This window comes from Venturia canescens, chromosome 2 (genome assembly GCF_019457755.1).
Source record: "Venturia canescens isolate UGA chromosome 2, ASM1945775v1, whole genome shotgun sequence".
Lineage (NCBI taxonomy): Eukaryota > Metazoa > Arthropoda > Insecta > Hymenoptera > Ichneumonidae > Venturia > Venturia canescens.
Window position 1 is genome coordinate 671,435 of NC_057422.1, and position 20,260 is coordinate 691,694.

At 39.4% G+C, this 20,260-nt stretch overlaps 1 protein-coding gene across 9 annotated transcripts in view; it reads left to right on the forward strand.

The window, feature by feature from the left end:
- Positions 1–973: 973 nt before the first annotated feature.
- kek5 (kekkon 5) overlaps positions 974–20,260 on the forward strand; it is a 184,563-nt gene continuing 165,276 nt past the window's right edge. For 3 of the 9 annotated variants that reach the window (XM_043410815.1, XM_043410813.1, XM_043410816.1), the window contains exons 1-2: positions 974–2,130; positions 19,481–19,540. The gene's annotated coding sequence lies outside the window, so the exon portion shown is untranslated. The remainder of the gene's footprint in view (positions 2,131–19,480; positions 19,541–20,260) is intronic. The other 6 variants (XM_043410814.1, XM_043410811.1, XM_043410817.1 and 3 more) reach the window with 6 other exon arrangements.

The window sequence follows — 20,260 nt, forward strand, 5'->3', positions numbered from 1 at the left end:
GAAAGAATGATTGACATGCGTTGCTCGAATAAGCCGAGTGTGCTCGATTGATGAAACAGTAACAAGCTCGTTGAAACGTACGGCCTCGGTGAATTCGCAGACCGTATTTCCGTCGGTAAATAAAAACACCAACGACGAGTACAGGTAAGATTGCCGGGGATATATGTTCTGCCTTGGTAAATCGGGAAAAATCAGTTCGCACAATCTATCGATTGCTCCAATTAAGGGCATTTGTGTACAGAAATTTAAAAAAAAATGCTGTCGAAGCAACGAGTTTTTTTTATAGAAGAACTGAATGAACGAATAAAAGTCGCTGCTTATGGCCCAGATTCTTCGCGCTTTCATCCAAGCGAAATGACCTTTCGTCATTGAACATTCAATGCGTATACATCACACGTTCCATGATTCAATTGTTATTTTACGATATATAAAGCAACGTATTTCTTGTGTGCATCCGAAAAGCGCTTGAAAAGAAAAAAAAAATAGAAAAATAACAGTCTGTTTTTTCGTATAGTTCCCGGCAACGAAAAGTCGCAAAAACAACTCAGAGACTAGAATAAGCAGGCTGCAATACAATTTTAGAAAATATGTGTGTGTATACGTATCGAAATTGCGTTCGTGCATGTATAAAAGCGAATGAAAACTGTGCAGTGTTACGGCGGAAGTGAGTATAATGATATTTATGACAAAATTGATTTGTTTTAGAAATAAAATTTTGGTCCTTTCGTGAGGTCGCATGAGACTTTTAGCACAGAATCACGTGTGCGGGGAACAGAATAAAGTACGATTTACTATTCTTACACACATGGAATATGTTATATTTATTTATATACGTATGCACACATACGATATAAAACATTCGAGCGATACTCGGAGTCCCGAATGTTTGGGGAATCGGCCGCAACGGGGGGACGGTGGCGCGGCAATCGCGCATTCGAGGTTCCAGTATCTCGTGGCGCTCAGTACGCCGGAGTTCGCAGTACGCGGCAGACGCGTCGTAATTCCTTTAAACCGGGTTAAGACGCACGAGACTTATCACGGTCTTGCAACAAAAGTTTCCTCTCCCTCTTTTCTTCCATCTCGTGAGTCATTCCGTGACACATTATGCGAGAGTAGCTCGATCAAGGAATTACATTGAGAACGGAAAAAACTCGCAAAAAGCATTAAAAGGTTGGAGCAAAAATGGAATAACCTAAAAAAAACGCCGTACCGTTGGACTTTTAGAACTAAATTAGAGCGAAAAAAGTGCTCGGCAGAAAGTTTTTTCTCGACAGCGATCGAGTAACAGTGGAATTTTCCTTGTATAAGTGTTGAAATAATCGCTCCAAATATAGAATGGAATTTGTTTGGATATAAAAAGAAAAACATCGTATAAGAAAGAGAGTGTGTGCTTCGGTGATATTTTGTGGTTTGTCGAGGTGTGACAGCGAAGAAAACGTGAATTCGGCAAACCATCCATACGTAATATACATATACGTGTGTGCGTGTATGTGCGCGTATGTATGTATATGTATGCACAAATACATTTACATATATATGCCTATAAATATGCGAGAGTGTAAATAAGTAGCTCAATGGGAGAGTAAACGTAATCTGGTGGAATAGAAGCTAGTCCAGGTGTAGTACGTGTGCTATATATACGCACACTCGACACTTACACACTTATACACAGTCATACATACAGGCATATTTGAAGGAACATCAATTTTTATTCTCACATATGTATATGTATATATAAATACGTACACGTATATTCGTGGCCATGTATGTATATATATATATAAATATATATAAATATAGGCAACAAGTATGGCGCGTTGCCGCGTGATTTTGCGATAGTCTGAATCTTCCGTGCTTCGCTTCTTGCGTGTTTTTAATTTTCTTTTTATTTCAGTTATTTTTTCAGTCGTTTTAACGTTACAACATTTTCTTGTTTCACGGTGATATCTTGAGTTTTGTGAGTTTTTCTGTGTCGTGTTCTATGTGCAGTGTCTGTGTAGGTACTACCGAGAAAAGGATAGAAAAGGAGCAAATAATATAATATTCGCGCCAGAGAAGTGTCCGTCTTTACAATGCACCATTCTTGCTGAGCCTCGAGGACGCAGCAGCGATTATTGCCTTGTACGGTGGGTAAGTGTCCAACGTGCGTTATTTCGCTCAAGTTTTTCTTTGTTTCGTATTTATTCCTTTTGGGGCATACGGTCAAGCGAGGGGGCGCCGATCGAATGACGCGTCTTTCGACCATGCTTCTTTTTCTTTACTCCTCGCCCTTTCCTCAACAATCCCATTGGCGTCGATCTTACGCATCACGTTCGCTCCCATATCCAAACATGTTATATTACACCTTGCTGCCATATGAATGAATCTATTTCAATATATTATTTGATAATTCTTCTGAATATCATATTTCAATATGTCAATATTTTAGTAGTCGAGTAATTTTTCATGTTCCAGTACCGTATATCAAATTTCGAAGGCTGTTAAATACCAATTATCAAATAATTCATCATAAGAATTGTTGAGTTTCGATAGATGCTTTTTCGACGTTTTTATTTTTTCATCTTGAATCGAAATTCGAGATAAGCAAATAAATTGACGTTTCATTATATTTTGAAAAAAAAAAAAAAACTAGTAATCGGTAATAATTTCGTTTGTTTTCTCTAATGTCTAAGAACGACGGCAAAGCGCATACAGAAAATGTCGCGTCCGTACATAAACTGTTACAAGAATGAAGTCTCGTGGTGATGTATTGTGGAGGTTTCGTGGTCGCTTCTCTCGTCTCAAACAAGGCTATACTATTCTCACTGGGAATATTATTCATTGAATCCGGTTCTCACGCCTCCATTGTATGCACCATATACGTTTATATAGAGCTTATTATAATTACACGAAAATGGTGTTCTTATGCTTATTGTCAATTGGGAAGTTCTGCAGTAACCGTGAAAAATGCGACTTATCAACCCGCTTCGTATTATTTTTTCAACAGTATTAAAGCTCCGAGCATTTAAGGTCATACGTGCGTGGGTGGATAATAATTTTTGTTCAGGTCATTGCAATTTCTGGATGTAGGATGAAGTTTGATACTTGTGTATGTTATTTCTCAATTTTTACATACAATCCGTAAAAATCTATCGTCCTTTACCAGTAATAATAAAAAGGTTGGTCTTTCACATTTTATAGTGAAATTCTATGAAAACATGTGGTATTCGTGAAATCTTTCAATATTTGATCGATTCTCTTGTACCTTTGACGGCATTCTAAAAGATTTTCTTTACGATTTCTCGATCGAAGATCCACTTCGAGTGGCTCATACTTTGTTCTCTCTCAATTCTTTTTCTGCTCCTTTTCCCCCCCTCTTGTCTCTCTTTCTCTTTATCTTTCTTTCGGTACGGAATCTCGGGTCTTATGTGAGCGAGCAAACTGGCAGGCCGCAGAAGAAGAAGAAGAAGAAGCAGACACACAACCAGGCAAACCTTTTACAGGATGGTATGGCCAACCAACACGATCTATACAACGAGGACGACCACACTGAGCAGCTTGTCGAACCTTTTTCTTTTTCTCTCTCTCTCTCTCTTATTCTTCTTTTTCATCCGTCGTCCTTCTCGCTCTTTCTCGTTCTTTTCAAGTCCTCGGTTCAAGCAGGGGCAACTTGGGAATATAGAAGGAAGTCGAGAAACAGGACCGAACGTCCAAGTGTAGTGGGAGAAAAGAGAAATGAGAAAGAGAGAACGAGATGGAGATAGTGAGGAGCTGACGACGCTCGGCCGTGCGAGGTCATCCGGTTCACTTGGCTTCCTCGCCGAATACAGGCGCGGCCTCAGTTCCGATGCTTCTCTAATCTCAGCGAGCGGCATCCTCCTTAAGGATGTAAGAGAGCGCGCGAGCTTTATCGTTAAGACGGAGAATCTCGGTTGTCGTTTTTTTCCTCCTTTCTCTTCATTCCTACTTCAACTGTTTCCATTCTTCCGGTATCGTTATCAATTTTTCCCTCTTTACGAACATTATTTTGTCCCGATTCGATACAATACAGATTCATTTTTTGCCAACATTTTACACGCCAGTATCGATCAATTGCGTATATTCGGAAACACGTACGCGCCTCAGTCTGCACCACTGAAATTCTCAAATTCTCTAATCTCTCGTCTCGCACTCGTGACTTTTATCGACCTGAACGTGTCGCCGAGTTTAGCACTTAACTTACGTTCATCCACCTCTGGATGTTTACGGACCTCGCTAATTCCCATTTGTTACGCTTCGCCGATTCTCGCTTTTCCTTCCTAGCTCTCCTCTCGTCGCAGCAACGTTCGCCTACAGAGCCTCCGCCCCCCCAACCGCGCTTCCATCGCTGCCTCGCCTCTTCCTCATCCCTTCTCCTAGCATAATTTTCGCGAGTTACGACATTTTTGACCTTTGACCTCCTCTCTTTGTGTTGATTTTTTTCGTTCGTTAATCCTTCAGCTTGATCTTTGCAAAAGTGCTTTCCATATTTTTTCTTTAATTTTTTGATGCAATTTTTAGTTTCTCCATGAGCGAATGCAACTTTTATTTTAACCGTTATTTTTAATGAGAAAAAATGAAATCTTTCCATTAATTTACTCTCTAGGAATAAAAGTTTCGAAAAATATGGTTTAAAAGTCTCAGTATAATGTACAAAGGAGGAAATAGAAGGGGAAAATCGAAACTTTCATTCAAATCTGTGTTGACGTTGAAACATCACACGTTTCGTTCAACAACAGGGCAAAAGTAATTTTATTGTCGTTTGCGTTATAAGAGTCATCTCGACGACTTTCTTCGGGCTAATATTCTGTTGAATTTTCATGACAGTCCGTCCGCTGGCTACCTGGAGTGAATTTTTAAATTCAAACTTTCCCTCGGGATTAAATTAAAGCAAAAAAACGGGTTTCCTCTCTCTCTCCCTCTCTCTTTCTCTATTTTATCTCTTTTTTCACTTGATAATTGATCGATGTCATGCCCGGGCGTACCGAGTCATCTTTGCACAAGCTTGGAAGGAGAGTTGAGAGTTGAGCTCTCCGTGCTCCGAACGATTTTTTTCAACGTCGAAACACGCTAAAACTGTAATGTTTTACGCTACGCGATCGCTCTCTCCCCAATTAGCCAATTTGACGAAATAGTCATTCCAGTAATGACACTTATACCGATAACGAACTTGCCATGCACGAAATGCTACGAAAGAGTCTCAGAAATCTGGTCAACCGAATCAGGGTTCCGCAAGCGAGATGTGCTAGTTCGAACTAGAGCGAACTAGAAAAAAAAACAATTATAGTCATGATCGAGAGAAATAACTTTTTAAGATAAGTCAACACAGAGCAAAAGTTTCTCTCTTTCGTCAGAAGTACTTGCTTGCCCCGTTGATAGAATCGCTGGATCATTTGTGCCGGTTAATGAATTCAATGACTTATGCCGAATCGCCGCGCTGCGCGCGCAGTTGCATGGGCTAGTGGAATGAAGCGCTCGATCACACTTTGACACTTGTCTCCATTTTCGAGAGGAGAATTTGTGCCAACGTGTATTGTACGGAATGCTTCGTCGATCCGCTTATCGTATATACCATTTTTGAATGACGTACATACAAGTATGTGTGGGTTGCGTGAATAATGGGTTGAGATGTGAGTGACACGGACATCGTAACACGTGTCATCGAGTAAGCTACGTGTTCGGCCTGTGTACCCTGACGAGTATATACGCGTACTTCATAAAATATGTCTCTTGTAAACCGTTTCGAGGATTGATGATTTATTTTTCAAAGGAGCGTGCGCGTCCGGTTGTTTCTTAGCGCAGCACATCTTTATCTACCCAATGATTCGCGAAGAATCCGAGAGACAGTCGCGACAAACGCATTGGACCTTTTTCCTGGACATTGCACGAAATACGTCCCCCACAATGATTATTGCTCTGGAATTGTATGTTCTTTACCACACGTTATTTGATAGCATTGTTTGGATCGCAGCGTCAACGAAGAGGCTATAGCTGGCATCATGAGCAATGATTGAACTGACAGCCCTCGAAATATCTCGTTATGTATATAATTGTGTATATTTGTGCTAGCCTCGGTACACGCATTAGTTTTGTGGCATGTTATTGAACGTTGAATAGACAGAGGCCTCTTTCCGGTGTCCGCGTCGTCGATCCCGTGTTGCCGGCTCGCGTCGCGCGAGACACATTGAACGAGGCTCTTCTGTCCTGACACCGACACAGCCGCCGCCGCTGCCACCGCAGCATCATTTGACTGCCGCGAGAGAATGTCCCTGCGTTTCTCTGTGTAACACCCGAAACTCGTTTACATCCATCCATCTTTCGACAGTTACAAATATATACGTATGCATGCTTTTTTTGCGCGTTGAACGATAAAACGTCCTTTGGATTGGGAAGTTGAATATGTTCGAAATGGTTCGCACCGCTGACGTCGGAAACGAGACAACGCGCCCATCACCACCAACCACCATACTCCCGGCAAGCATCCTTCACCATCCGATTGTGGGTTAGAACGACAATAGAGGCTAAAAAAACGTACCGGCAAATCCTCCCCTATACCCTTAACGGTTCAATCGTCCAGCCCCTTTGTTTATTTCTCATTTATTTTTCGTTGGGATTCTGTTTTTCTGATGCTCGTTCGTTCCGCGATGTGCGCGTGGGTGTCGACTTTTTTTTCAACTCACTGAGATCTCAACAAATCTGCCTCGCCGCGCAACCTGCGCACCCACGCTAAAACGAATCCGGAGCCCGATTTAACTCGAAAATGCTGTTTAATCGGTCCCTTGTTTCTTCATTTTCTCCTGTGACACTGAAGTTTGCAACGTTAGAGCCCAACGAAATGATTTTAAAAAACTCTCAAATAATTCCCGTAAATCTCCAATTTTGTTCTCTGCTGAATAATTTGAAATTTGTAGTTTTTCAATCTACACTAATGATTCGTGAAATAAAAAAATTGGTGAAGTACAAATCTTTTTTTCGTTAATTTCGTCCAACTCCAACGTTGCAAACTCCAGCGTCGTTTTCTCTTGTGGTGAAGTTACTAGAAAACTGGTTACGAGTTCTTAGGATCTTGGTGGATCCATAAATTTAAGATTACAATTGAGATGGCGAAACTCTCTACCAGTCGCTGGCAATCGCACGGTGCATGTGAAGATAGGAATTGTTGACCGAATAAGCAAGCGTCATTATCCGGAGTCGGGTCATTGTATCGCGGTGTCATTATTTTACGTCGTGATGTCGAGGGGGAAAAAAAATATTTTCGGATAGACAAGTGCTTAACGAAAGCCATCGGAATTGATCTTTCATTCGGCCCCGTGAATTGAATTCTTCCGATGGACTAAACTTGTTCTAAATAATGCACAGAGATGCGCAGGCGCTCAAACAAACGCACATGTATATCGATGTAAAGAATCAATCTCGAATCATGATGGCATTTTTTATGGAAACTTTGGAATACGAAATCACACAATAACTATGTCTCGCTCTCGATAACGAGAGATATAAGAAAAAGGAATGAAAGTCGAGATTCCGTCTGTACATGTATGGTGTTTTCGAACAATAGAAAATCTACATATTCTCGTCGAAGTGTGACAGAGTTCTCTCCTCGATAGAAAATTGCTGCGTCGTCTAGAATTCACTGTGAAAATTGCGGTTTGATGAAAAAAAATGGATTCGATGAAAGCTGCGTCGAGTCTGTCAGTTTACCGACTTTCCGAAAATTTCGAAATTTTTACCGGGTTGAGATTAAACAATGGATTCAATTGTCTTTTCTCGTGTGTGATAAATTTGTATTGTGGGTAACATGCGATGGACTCGTGCTCCAGTCGACAGTGAAATGAACGGTATAAATTTAATACGTGGGAATAATAAAAAAAACCATCCAATTTCGAAGACCTACGTGTGGTCAAAGTTGACCGCGCGGAACTAAAGTCGGAGTGTTGTTGGCTCGGGATTGTGTGCGGTCCAAGGCGATGAACGGTCGATGTTCTAATTGTTTGGCAACACGCACGCAAGGCTTGGATTAAAAAAAAAAAATGACAAAAATATGAGACTGAAATCCGTGACGGAAAAGTTTTTTGCATTTTTTTTTTGAAGACTAAACGCAACGACATATTCCGACGATGAAAGTATCGTCTGTCGTACCAGAGTGTAAAGATAACTTGACGTATTCTCCTTGCTTCATAATGGCTGTCAAAAGAGGGGAAGCGAGGAAGAAAAATAAAAAAAGTATAACGCGGAGAAATTCCATTCGGAATCAACGAACTTCTGTCAGACGGAATCTTCGTTTCTCATATGCTCTTCATACACGGTACGACACATACGCTCATATAAATATGGATTACCACGAGTTATGTTATATTTCTTCGAGTCATTCTATTTCGCACGGGCTCGATTTTACAGCGCGGGCAAATGCGACTATGCGTGTGCTTTTGCGTTCGTAAGCTTGATCCGCTCTACCGTAGAAAAACTTGCGGATGTGAGATCGGAGGAAAAAACGGACGATCGGAGGACACGCACGCCGTTGATCCTGCACGGTGTCCTCTTTTCTCTTGTTATTCAATTTGCGTACTCCGCATGACTTTCCTCGGAGCTCAAAAAATCAAATTCTCAAGTTCTTCTCAATCTTCATAAAATACATTTCTTATCGTCATAATATAATGAAATATGGGGCAATATGAACCTCGTTAACTTGATTAGGTCAATGGCATCTAATTTTTTCAATTACGTTTTCGGTACACAGTTAAATAGAACTATTAGTAAAATTATTACGCTGAGAAAAAAATCGTTGCACCAACTAAATGCCTTTAGTTGATATTTTTGTTGCTTGATCTAACTAACATCCGCTTGCAATAAATAAGAATTAGTTCGCTTATTCCAATCACTAAATTTTGGTTTGTGTGAATTAACTAAACGAGTGAAACCAAATCTTTTGTTCGAAGAACTCAAAACATTTGTTTAGTTTTACTTAATTTACATACACTTTTATGATATATTGATTTGAATATCAAGTACTGAAGTTTTGTTGGACCGTTTTGTTGAGAATGACAAACATTTTGTTAATCGAATCCTACTGGTCAAGTTCGATACAACTCAAAATTCGTTGAAATGTATTATTACTTTATCCAACATGATTTATGGAAAATAAAAAATATTTTAATAGTCGAATTTTTTCTTCATGGAGCTTAACAAAATCTTATCGATGACGAGCCAAATGAATTGTCTATACAAAAGTCTACCTCGAAAGAAAGTTCAGTATATTTTATATATTATTTAGTTAAACGGATTTGCTTATTTCCTGACTAACCAACTAAATTTCTGCCCGATCAAACAGTTGATTTTCTTTATTCCAATTGTTGGTACGAGAAACTTTTTTCCTAGTTTTCCAATACTAGGCATTCCTAGTATTGAATGCCTGTGTTCGATGTTGGGCTCGAATCCCAAATTATGAGATGTTAATTTTAGAGACTAAAGCTAATTGAGGTTGAAAATATAATTTGAATTAAACATTTTTTTTTTTTTCGTGATTTTCATACGATCTCCGATTCGGGCTGTTCGTGTTGCTTCGGAATTCAACTTAATGGGCAAAACGAACCCAGTATATCTGCTTTGCCCCGTGTTCCCTCAATTTTCAGGTTATGTTCATCACCGTCAATTGTCAATTCTAAAATTTCTTGTCTTTTCGATAGAATTGACTCGAATTAAACTTTAACTATTCGAGTATACTAGACAATGTCTACTATCGAAGTTATCTGGTACGTGAAATAAAATGTCAAGGGCCCGCGGAAGGGTTTCGCGAGAATTGTTCGATCTCAGAATAGTTGCTTCTTGCCTGCTGTACCGATGCGGAAAGGGAAATCGCATGCCAGTTTCAAAGTTTCGTACTCTCCAAATTTTCATGAGGATAATACGAAGCTAGATGTCTATATTACGTTAAAATGGGTATAAAATGCGGAGAGACGGGTATCCAATATTTTTTCAACGCGAATAATTTTCTTTTCTCTCCATCTTCGCCGGAGACTCTTTTCTCCTTCTCTCCCCGACTCGTTCGATCATCTTTCTCAGCTTGCTTTTGATTTTTCTTCGGTCGTTCCATTCCCCACATGTCCATGTTGGTTCCTGCTTCTATCGTCCCCAGGATCTTTCCTCTTCTCCTTCAGTGTTTCGTATCGTTTTCTTCCGGAGCAACTTTCGTCGACAATCGCGAAACGTCGTTTTTCTACGTAATTTTTTTTTTTTTAATATCATATTTTGTTTCGTCATCGATTTTTTCTTCTTAATTTATTTCACAGTAACGTACTGGGCGACAAGTCAAATTGACTTTTTTTTTCTATCGTACACAGCGTCTTCCTCGTACTCTTTGCACTTGCTCATTTTCTCCTTATCCCACTCGTTCGTAGTCGGAGGCAACGAGCGGCATGTTGAATGGTTTGAATTGTATCGGTGAGCTTTAAGAACACGCAAGACAGGGATAGACGATGAAAAAGAGAAAAATGAAAATGGAGGAAAAGAAAAAAGAGCGAAAGGCTAAGGAATAGAATATCCTATCCGAGTCGAGGTGTGGATAAAGAGCGCGAGAGAGAAAAAAAAGATATAGGAAAATAAAGAAAGAGAAAAACATCTACGGAGTCGAGATACCGCGAGTGAGAGAGCGAGAGAGAGGAAGAGAACACGCGAAAGCGGGGTTAAGGTTGGCAAGCCAGGCTTGCCAACCACACTGATACGAAGCCGGAGAATCGCGAACTTAAAAAAAAGTAAACAAAGAGGAGAGTGAAAATATGTATAAAGAAAAAAGATATCACGTTGAAAGGGAAAGAGAAAAGTTTTTTTGCTTTTATTATTCCCATATTATTATTTAGTTGCTTTGCTCTATTCTTTTTCTCATCCTTTTTTCTACTTTTCTCTCTCTGGTTCTCGTGCTCGTTTGGAGTAGCGCCTCGCTGAGTTCCCTCTCGCATCGCGAGATGCTGCCTGGGGCCTCGAATTCCGCTTTGTGTGCGGTTATGTGTGTGCGTGTACGGGTGGGTGAGAAAGCAAAAGAGAGCGAGAGAAGGAGCTTTTGTGCTTATATGCCTCGCTAGGAGGCGCGCGCTCCGACTCGCAAGATTGCACTCGGATTACACTATGGAGGGTCCGAGGAGGGATAAGGCAAAAAACGCAAAGATGTACGGTATAACAGCCGTATGGATGGTGTATAAAGAAAATGTGAGCATTCAATGGCGTCAACATTAAATTCGTGCGGTCCTTATTTTTCTTCTTCTGCGGTTATTATTTTATAAATATGAACTCCTCATATTGCGCAAACGGATATATATTTGGTGATGAAAAAGAGAAAGCGCAACTGCACGCGTTTTCAGATGCAAACAAATCTCACTAGCAGTCGAAAACGTTGCTTTCCGTAGAATGATTATATTCACACATATTTTTATATATTCGATGCATTTATTCACACACGACGACGATTGTTGTGGGCGAGAATCGGAGCAGGGCGCCAACCAAACCAAGTTACCGTTTTGCGTGTGCCGCTAGTCATCTTGGTTCTTCGCCCGTGACCAGCCTCGCTTCTCCTTCCTTCTCTCTATCCCTCCCGTTCCTCGCTCTTTTACAGTATATATATATATATATTCGTATGGTACAGGATGCCTCGAAACTAATGTTGAATCGCCTTTTTTCTCGAAAGTATTCCGAAGGATTCTGGAGCAGATTTTTCCCCAGGGTTCATCGCGTTGCTATAATAATACTAGATCTACTAGATTCATCGTAACGTATTAATAAATAATTAATCATCCGAACATCGCGAATCGAGGTCCGAAATTGTTGGGCATAGCTCCTCGAGAATTTCCCGATATACATTATATATGTGATGATGTACACGTGAGCATATTTGATTATACGTATGCTCTATTAACGTTGGGCGGGTCTCTTCCATGCTAGAGTCACAGAGATTTTAGCCCTCATGATTGCTTTGAAATGTCATCTGACACGCGGAGTCTTTGCAAGCAAGAGAGACGAGGCTCCGTTTCCCCTCCGCTATTTCACTTCTTCATTTTTTATTTTCTCTCCGCTCCAATCTGTGTCCATATGCGCCCGTTTGCGTGATGACAATGAGGAATACGAGATTGTGCTTCCAACGAACCTGAAACGAGGGAAAGAGAAAATACGAATACTACAATTCAAATTTTATGTTACGATTGCGTCTCGTTTTCTCTCTCTCTCTCTTTTCCTCGCTCTCGGCTCGCTTCTCCAAAAGGATTCGCATAAATAGATAAACAATGTCGTAAGCCCTTTATTTATACCTCGGAGTCAAACCGACTTCGAGTTCTTCCAGCCATTTTATAGTTTTTTTTTGTAGCGGAAAATGATGTATATAATTTCACATGTGTTATGGATAATAGATTTACGCGGAAGAGAAAGAGAGAGAGAGGGACAAAGGAGTAAGAGAAAAAGTTGAAAAATGGAAACTACATGCACAACAGGACTCTAGGCACGTAGTAAAAAACCACAGATTGCCCAGTGGCAGCGGTGCGTTGGTAGGCCGTAATATAACTATATACGTAGCGAACCATCGTTGACCCAGGTTTTTGAAATATTAAAACCCCTTCCCAGCCCTTTTCTCTTCCGTTGCTTGAACAGGGTCAGAAAAAGAGAGAATGAGAAAAAAACGCCATCTGCATGATAAGTTTGACCGGTCAGCCCTCCGCTATTTGGACTCTCTCTTTCTCGCTCGGCGGACTGTTCATCGGTGTGTGGTTATCCTTTAAAACCCCACCCTCCGCTCTCCTATACCTCGCCCTTGACTCCGTGATCCATCGACCTCCGAAAGAACGAGCAGAATGACCGCACACTTTGCTCTCTCGCTGGACCAGAACGTAACGCGATTCGAAGCTTGCATTCCCATGATACCTATTTCTCACTCTTCTCTCCTCTTTTTTATTCATATGTGCATCTATTTTTCTTTTATTTTCGCCATTTTCTGCCGCTTCAATTTTATAGTTTTCTCCTCATTCTGTTTATCCGTCGATTTTATTTCCAAATTTTCTTCCCTTTTCTCCTGACTCATCATTTTTTCTACCCATCCTAGCCAAATGGGCAAGTTGAATATATTAAAATTGTGATCACGCTCCGTTGTTTATTGTTGCTGCAACCTTTTTTTCGCGCGCGGCGTTGACCCTTGGGAATGAAAAAAATGTCTAAAAACAATTTCGCATGTCGCGTAAATTTATTGGCTCTAAAACTGTCATCGGGTCAGAAAAAAAATGAGGATACAGATAAAAGAAAAAAAAACACATACACAAGCACGCGGTGTGTACTGTGGCAGTTTCATTGAACGGAATAAAGTTACCAAGTACATCTTAAATTTTGTTTTTATTGGCTCTTTTTTTACCTCTTCTCGTTTTTTTTTTTTTTCCATTCTTTTTCGTTTCTTATTCACCCTGCACATTCTCTTACACTCACGGAATATTTTGACGCGTAGTCACGGGCGTCCGTGGAGTCGTAAAAATTTTCCAAAGTATTTTTTTATACGTTTGTTGGGAATAAAATTGATTTGCAGCCAGAAATTCATTTTACTCGATAAAAATTGCTTGTAAATAGTAGCTGAATCTTTTTCTTTGCCATCAGATTATACATATTCTGAAACGTGCTCAAGTTATTCAAGGAAGAAGCATTGTCTTAATTTTTTTTTCAGGCGAAATAGAACGAAAGCTTCCTTTTTAAGACCCTCTTAATATGAGCTTAAGCGAATAAACTCCAAACGTTCATTCCTGTTGGCATGAGTAAATTTCTTACTCTCTCTCTCTCTCTCTCTCTCTCCCTTTCTCTTTCTCCTTCTCACCAAATCGTATATGCTGGAAAAAACATTTTCCACCTCTTCCGGGTGTATAGACCAGAAAATCGTTGCAAAAGAAAGGTCGCAGGCAACGAGAATACTCGTGGTAGAAAAAGGCAAACAGGACGAATTCGAACGTCGTATAAAAATGCCGAAAAAGTGGTCGTCGGTACCATTGCAACGAGTTACGCAAAAAAAAAAAAACAAAAAATAAAAAGTAAAAGACAGTTATTGGAAAGTTCTCAAGCAAAAAATACAGCACACATGGAACTGTATTGCGATTGTTCATTTGTATGGGGAAATTTGATCGATTTATATCTAAATGAGTCTTGAAAATAATAGCGATCATACTAACTCCAAAACATTGAAATAAAAGTGACACAACAAATTCGTTCACAGACTGCATTCTAACGAGAACACTCATATTTCAACCGTAAATTATCTATGTATATCAATTCGTGTAATTTAATACACCCAGCACGGATTTACAAACGCACGAATACAGATATAGAACACTGGTTTTCAATTACGATGCATCTCCCTCCCCTGACTCAGGTGTCGAGTCAAAACCGTACACAACTCATACATCTTTTAATTCAATTCGCTCGGCTCGCATATTAGCTATTTCCATAAAAATTTGACGAAAAATAATCCGGTCTGCCGACTACTTGTATTTTTTTTCCGAATTCGTTCCTTTATTACGTGTACGATAAATTTTTTTTTTTTTTCATCCCAAGTTTACGGGTTCTCCGAGTACCAGTGAAAATTAAACGAATATTCCATGCGCGCGTATCGCATTGTGAGTCAGCCTCGGTTCTCGGTTCGAGGTGAGGCTCCCCATACGCTGCTTTTGCGCGTCTCCTCACTCTTTTTACTATGCGCATGCATTTTTGTGTTCGTATACGTGATATTTGTGTAAATACGCGATGAATTTCGAACGCTAGCTATGCTGGCTCTCGCTCTCGACAAAACATGGACGGATTTAATTTCATTGTTGATTCGGTTCATCGTTCGTCACAGTCGCGTTCACATCTGTGCCATCCAGGGAGCTTCGTACAAAGCCCCTTTAAGACGCGATTTGCAAGCTATTGCGCGGTCTCTCGGGTGCTTCCTCGGGATAAGTACTTCTGTACGTTGAAAACACTGAATGGCTTCGACGAGGTGAAAAGTCGTCGGTGAAAAAAAAAAACTCGAGAAATGCAATCATCTCTGCAGGTTATGTATTGCCCGTTCTTCACACGTTATTAATCGATCCCTTTGTTGGTTCAAATAATTCTAACCGTTCTATACACGAATGCCGTTCGTACAACCGGCCCGTTTATCCTCCTTTTTTGTGTGCGTAAATTCTAGATCTTTTTTAATACTCGTATACGATATCCGAGACGCATAGGCAAATAACAGAAGCGTTTTGAAAAGAAGTAGATCGACGGTATATTTTTTTTCAATTTTTCCTCTGGAAATGTCTCGGTTTTGTCTCGAGCTATAAATGGAAAAGGAAATCTTTATATCTTGTGAAAATGCAAAGATTTTCTCGCGTTAACGAGGAGCTATAAAAGGGAAATGGGGAGCAAAGGGTGGAAATAAATGTGAAAAGGCACCAAGTGGTCTCGTGCTTGTCTTCCCTCGTATTATGCATCGATGAAAAATGGCTTAATAAAAAAAATGTCTGAATGTACGTGTATGTACTCGCTCGGAAATGGTTTATTCGGGTCTGTGCCGTGTAACACAGGTCGTTCCACATTCAAGTGTAAATCAGTCGTGTGTGAGAAATCCTGAAATTTAAGCCTGGTTTAATTTTCCTCGGCAAGAGTTTCTCCTCCGTCAATACGCTTTTTCCCTGGTACATCATTCGTTTGTCCCGTACACAGATAAGAGCCCTTCGGAATCCTCATTCCCTACGCGAATGCTCTCGTTTTGGTGTTTGCATATAGAGGGTGTTTCGACTGAACTTTCTCTTCACGCGCCTTTCGATGTTGATCCGGATGCAGCTGCAAACTTTGTCGGAGTTCAGCGTTCAATTTCTACATTTTTATTTCTCCGATAAGAAGCCTAGAATTCATTATGCGAATAATATTAACTCCCTAATTTCTCTGAAACAGTAAAAAAAATTAAGTATCGGACGCACCCGATATAGTATTTTTTTTTATAAAGATTATAATAGGGCAATGCATTTCACCTATGAAAAGCAGGTCCATGTGAAAATCAAGTGAATTGTTGTGTGCACATTTTTTATGGCAAAACAAGGAACCTTCCACGAGACGAAGTGTCTCGTTTATCGAAACATTCAAATAAGCACATATTGTACGGATACAGTTACGTGTATTCATCGAGGACAGAAGATAAAGAGGCACACCACGCAATCACAGAAGCACACAATACCGACCTTTGTTTATTTCCCCCTGAAACTTGTTTTTTAAGGCTCTTAATTTTAATCGGAAAACAGATACAACGCGCAAAAGACCGAACCTACTTGTTTAGTCGTGAGTGATTGGGACGTTGAGACGATTGTGTAAATAAAAAAGGAAGAAGACTATTGTCAATTTATTAATAACGAACGATGCTTTTCTGCGATGTCAAGTGTTGACATCTTTCAGTCGCTTCACTGGGTATTATTTTTTTCCAACGAGTTGATCGTCCTTTTGTTGAACTATAAATCGAATTTTTCTCAATAACGATGTTTTTCATATTGAAACTGTACATCGAACTTACGTTCCAATATATTGAACATCCAATCATGCAAATTTTCCTTTTTGCGTTTATCTTTGACATGCGACATTCGTGGCATATCAAGAAGGATACTCTTATCGTTGCACAAATCGATGTAGATTTGAATTCTGCAGAAAGCGATGATAAAAACATGCTTGCAATTTATAGTTAGTACATCGTCGACAACTCGTTCCGCGGTGACGGTAACGCGATCGATCTATTTGAAATTTAAGAGCAATTGTATTACCGTCGACAACCTTGTTTCACGAATCTTATTTCTAACAACGAGGTGTATACCAAGATCTGCGCGATCAATTGAATTTAGATTATTGTATATTTCGATATGCGAAATAATTGATAACAAGCGGATTGTAAGAATAACGAGCGTAAGCTAGACACTTATTTCAAGGGATAAGATAATAATTGAGTCACTAGGAAATCAAATCATTCGCATTCCAAGATAATTATGAGTAAGAATTGTTACTAGCTATTATTTGTTATAGCAGAAATTTCAATAATTTTTCAACTATGAGTATGAATATTTATATTATTCCGCGCAGTGGTCGGACTATCAAACGTTTCAAATACCGAGTTCGGTTATGCAAAATCTTATTAAACTCTCGTTTCTCAATTAAAATACTTTTCGTGGTCGGGAGATTGCTGAACGAGGTTCCATCAGATTTTGAATTTCTGATTTCTCGAGATTTTTTTTTTTTTTTTTTATCGCCGTTTCAATTTCCGGCGATTTCTTGGTTTTCCGTATCTTGATGGAAAATCGAGGATGACGGGAAAGATTCTGATCTGTTCTATGTCGAATTTCTCCCGAGTGACGAGAGTATATCGAACTCTCGAGTAATATGCAAAAATCTAAGAGTTACGGCTCTCGTCAAATCCCTCTCTTCCGGGATACTTGCTCGCCTGCTCTTGCGCTCGACGTCTTTTAATAACTGGAATGATTAACGCCAATGGGAAAAGTTGGAGCGACGAGAGGAAAAGTTTGATTGAGGTCGTCCGGAAGTGGAAGCATATTTGTCACCTCGAGATATCTTTTTTCCTTCTCTCTTCCCCACTCTTGGTCTCGATTCACCGATTTTTCCAGCTTTCTTTTCAACTACAGCCAGCATCATGCGGGTTTTTTCACTCAGATGCATATAATTTTAGGTATGTGCAAGTACACATGAATTTTCTATAAAATTTTTTTCCTTGAAAATTGAATGTATCTGTAGCCTTTCGATTTTGCATCGAGAGCTAATTTTACAAGTTTCTTGCTACTACTCGGCAATATTCATTTTTTTACATAAAATATTTCTTTATGTCATCATCGAAAATAAACACGAAGGTGCTCATCGATACAGATGCGAAAGGCTTCAAAATAAGCACATATCCTGAAAAGGAGTCTGCACTGCATTCGCTTCAAGATATTTTTTTATCACCTGATGTACGATTGCACTATTAATATATAGATAAGGCGGAAATAAATGGATTTTCGCAGGTCGTCGAGTTCCTCCCGGCATTGCTCAGCAGAGACAGCATCGTTTCCAGAGTCGTATTCGTACATACGTATCGACCATTTGTTTTCTATATATATACTTCATGGTTTATTGTCGCGTAGGTAGGTGTCTCCTCGTGTCATATTTTTATTAGTCCATGATGCGTTGACATCGAAAACCTCAGAGTTTTCTCTCCGGTCGTCATTGTTATTATTTATTTATTTGTATGAAAAGGAACCGATTCGCAAAGCACCCTTGATTTTCGTATTCCCTAATTATATAACGGTAAGAACGGGGCAAAACGGGGTCCCTAAGAAAATATCCGGCTATTTAGAGGTTTGAGAAGCTTCATTCATCACTTATTCTTAAACACTAGAAAACCTACTATCATTTTTTTTTGCCATTTGAGAAAGAACATTCTTGAAGTAAAACTTCTATAGGCGCGCTGGGCTTGGGGGGTATAAACTGGTGAAAATCTTGTTACGGAAGTGTGTAACGGAAGTGCTACGAAAAGTGTGAATGCGCATGCGCATGAACATTTTCGTTCACTCTCATGCTCATTGCCATGGGCTCGTGTGATTGGGCGAGGCGAACGATAATTGAGAAAGAGATATATGTTGGTAGAGATAGAAATACCTAATACACAGTGTAGGCCTATCGTCCCCACCCTTTCATTTAGTCTTGAGCCCTGACTTGAAAGTATTGCAGGAGAACGAGAGACAAAAAGTGATGCGCACGCACATTTTCTTTCTCTTTTTCTGTCATTTACGCAGTGTTAGTACGTTGCGAAAAAAGTTTTACTTCAGTTGTATAGTCTAAAGCACACTCACTTTTTTTTTCTTGCGACAAAAAAGTAGCACGATGCTCGTTTGACTCATCCATTTTTTTCCTACTTCTTTTAGGGTTATAATATATCATTGGAAATACATGATTAGAAATTTAAATAATCACACATGCAAACAAAAATACAGCGCCTAAAATGAAGTAAATTGTAATGTATTACTGTCTTGGCGCATGGATTGGATGAAGAAGAGCAGAATAATTGTCTAGAGGAAGTATTTCGTCATTACGGTTTTATTATTCCACAACTCTGTTTCGCCGCTGCATATTCATATGGGTTTATAATCATTTCAATCCTATTTTTAGAGGCATCGACGCAAATTCATGTTATTTCAACTCAGCACAGCACACTGTATAATGTTATTTTTATTCTGAAATTCGTCACGTTTCTTGAAAATGGTCTCGTCGCTTATTATATTACGTTGAATGCAAATGCCGTCTTATTTCAATTCGTCATTATTTTCAGCGTAACTTTTTTATTAAAAATTTTGAATCAAATAATTTGATTCGAAGGATTTTCATCAAGAGACTTTATCTCCTTCGGTAGATGACAATTTTAAAACTGATTAACTTCTCATTAATATTGTGTCTGGTTTGTAATTATTCTATTTTTTTTTGCCTCCAGTATATCGACTGTTCGTGCGCGCCTTCTCGTCTTCGACACCATGTTAACCGAACAGTAATGGTGAGTTATATTTTCATGATTATCAATCATTTTTTATAGATTGGAGAGAAGTCCAATTGAAAAATCAAATATCACGATTCATTCTACAATTGCAAATGATAAATCTGATTGGAACGTCTACCCATTTAGCGGGAAAGTTGAATGAATTTTATTGTCATTCTGGGCCTGAATTCTGTCGGCACGGCCGACTTTGTGTCCAAATGTTTGTTCGTGGGACTACTGATTTGTGCGACGTCCACGAGGCAAAGAACTTTGTAAACATTGGAAAAACAGGGGTTAGACGACGCATCTAAAAAGTGACCAAAGCCAAACAGACGGAGAAAAACCACAGGCCAATCTATTTACGAGTTTACTCGAAGTAAACTTCGTAGTTGGTTGACCCTCGACCCGAACTTCGTGGCAATCTTAAATTTTTTTTTTTTCACACTTTTCCAATAGAAATACTCACGACTCGAAACAATCACAGTTAATTATTATGATAATAATTATAAATAAAAAATAACTTATATAAAAAACACCAATTATTTGCGCATTATTTTGATATGATTGACTCTATTCATAAACGGGCGGAAATTATTCTATAAAAAGTGTACCTAACAATTCCGGTTATCCCTAGCGCGCCAAAACGCATTAAGGGCAAATTATTTTGATTCTTCCTGTAGTATAATTGGCGGAAAGAAATTACAGAAATCGCTCGAAAAAAAAACTTTAGGCTTTGTT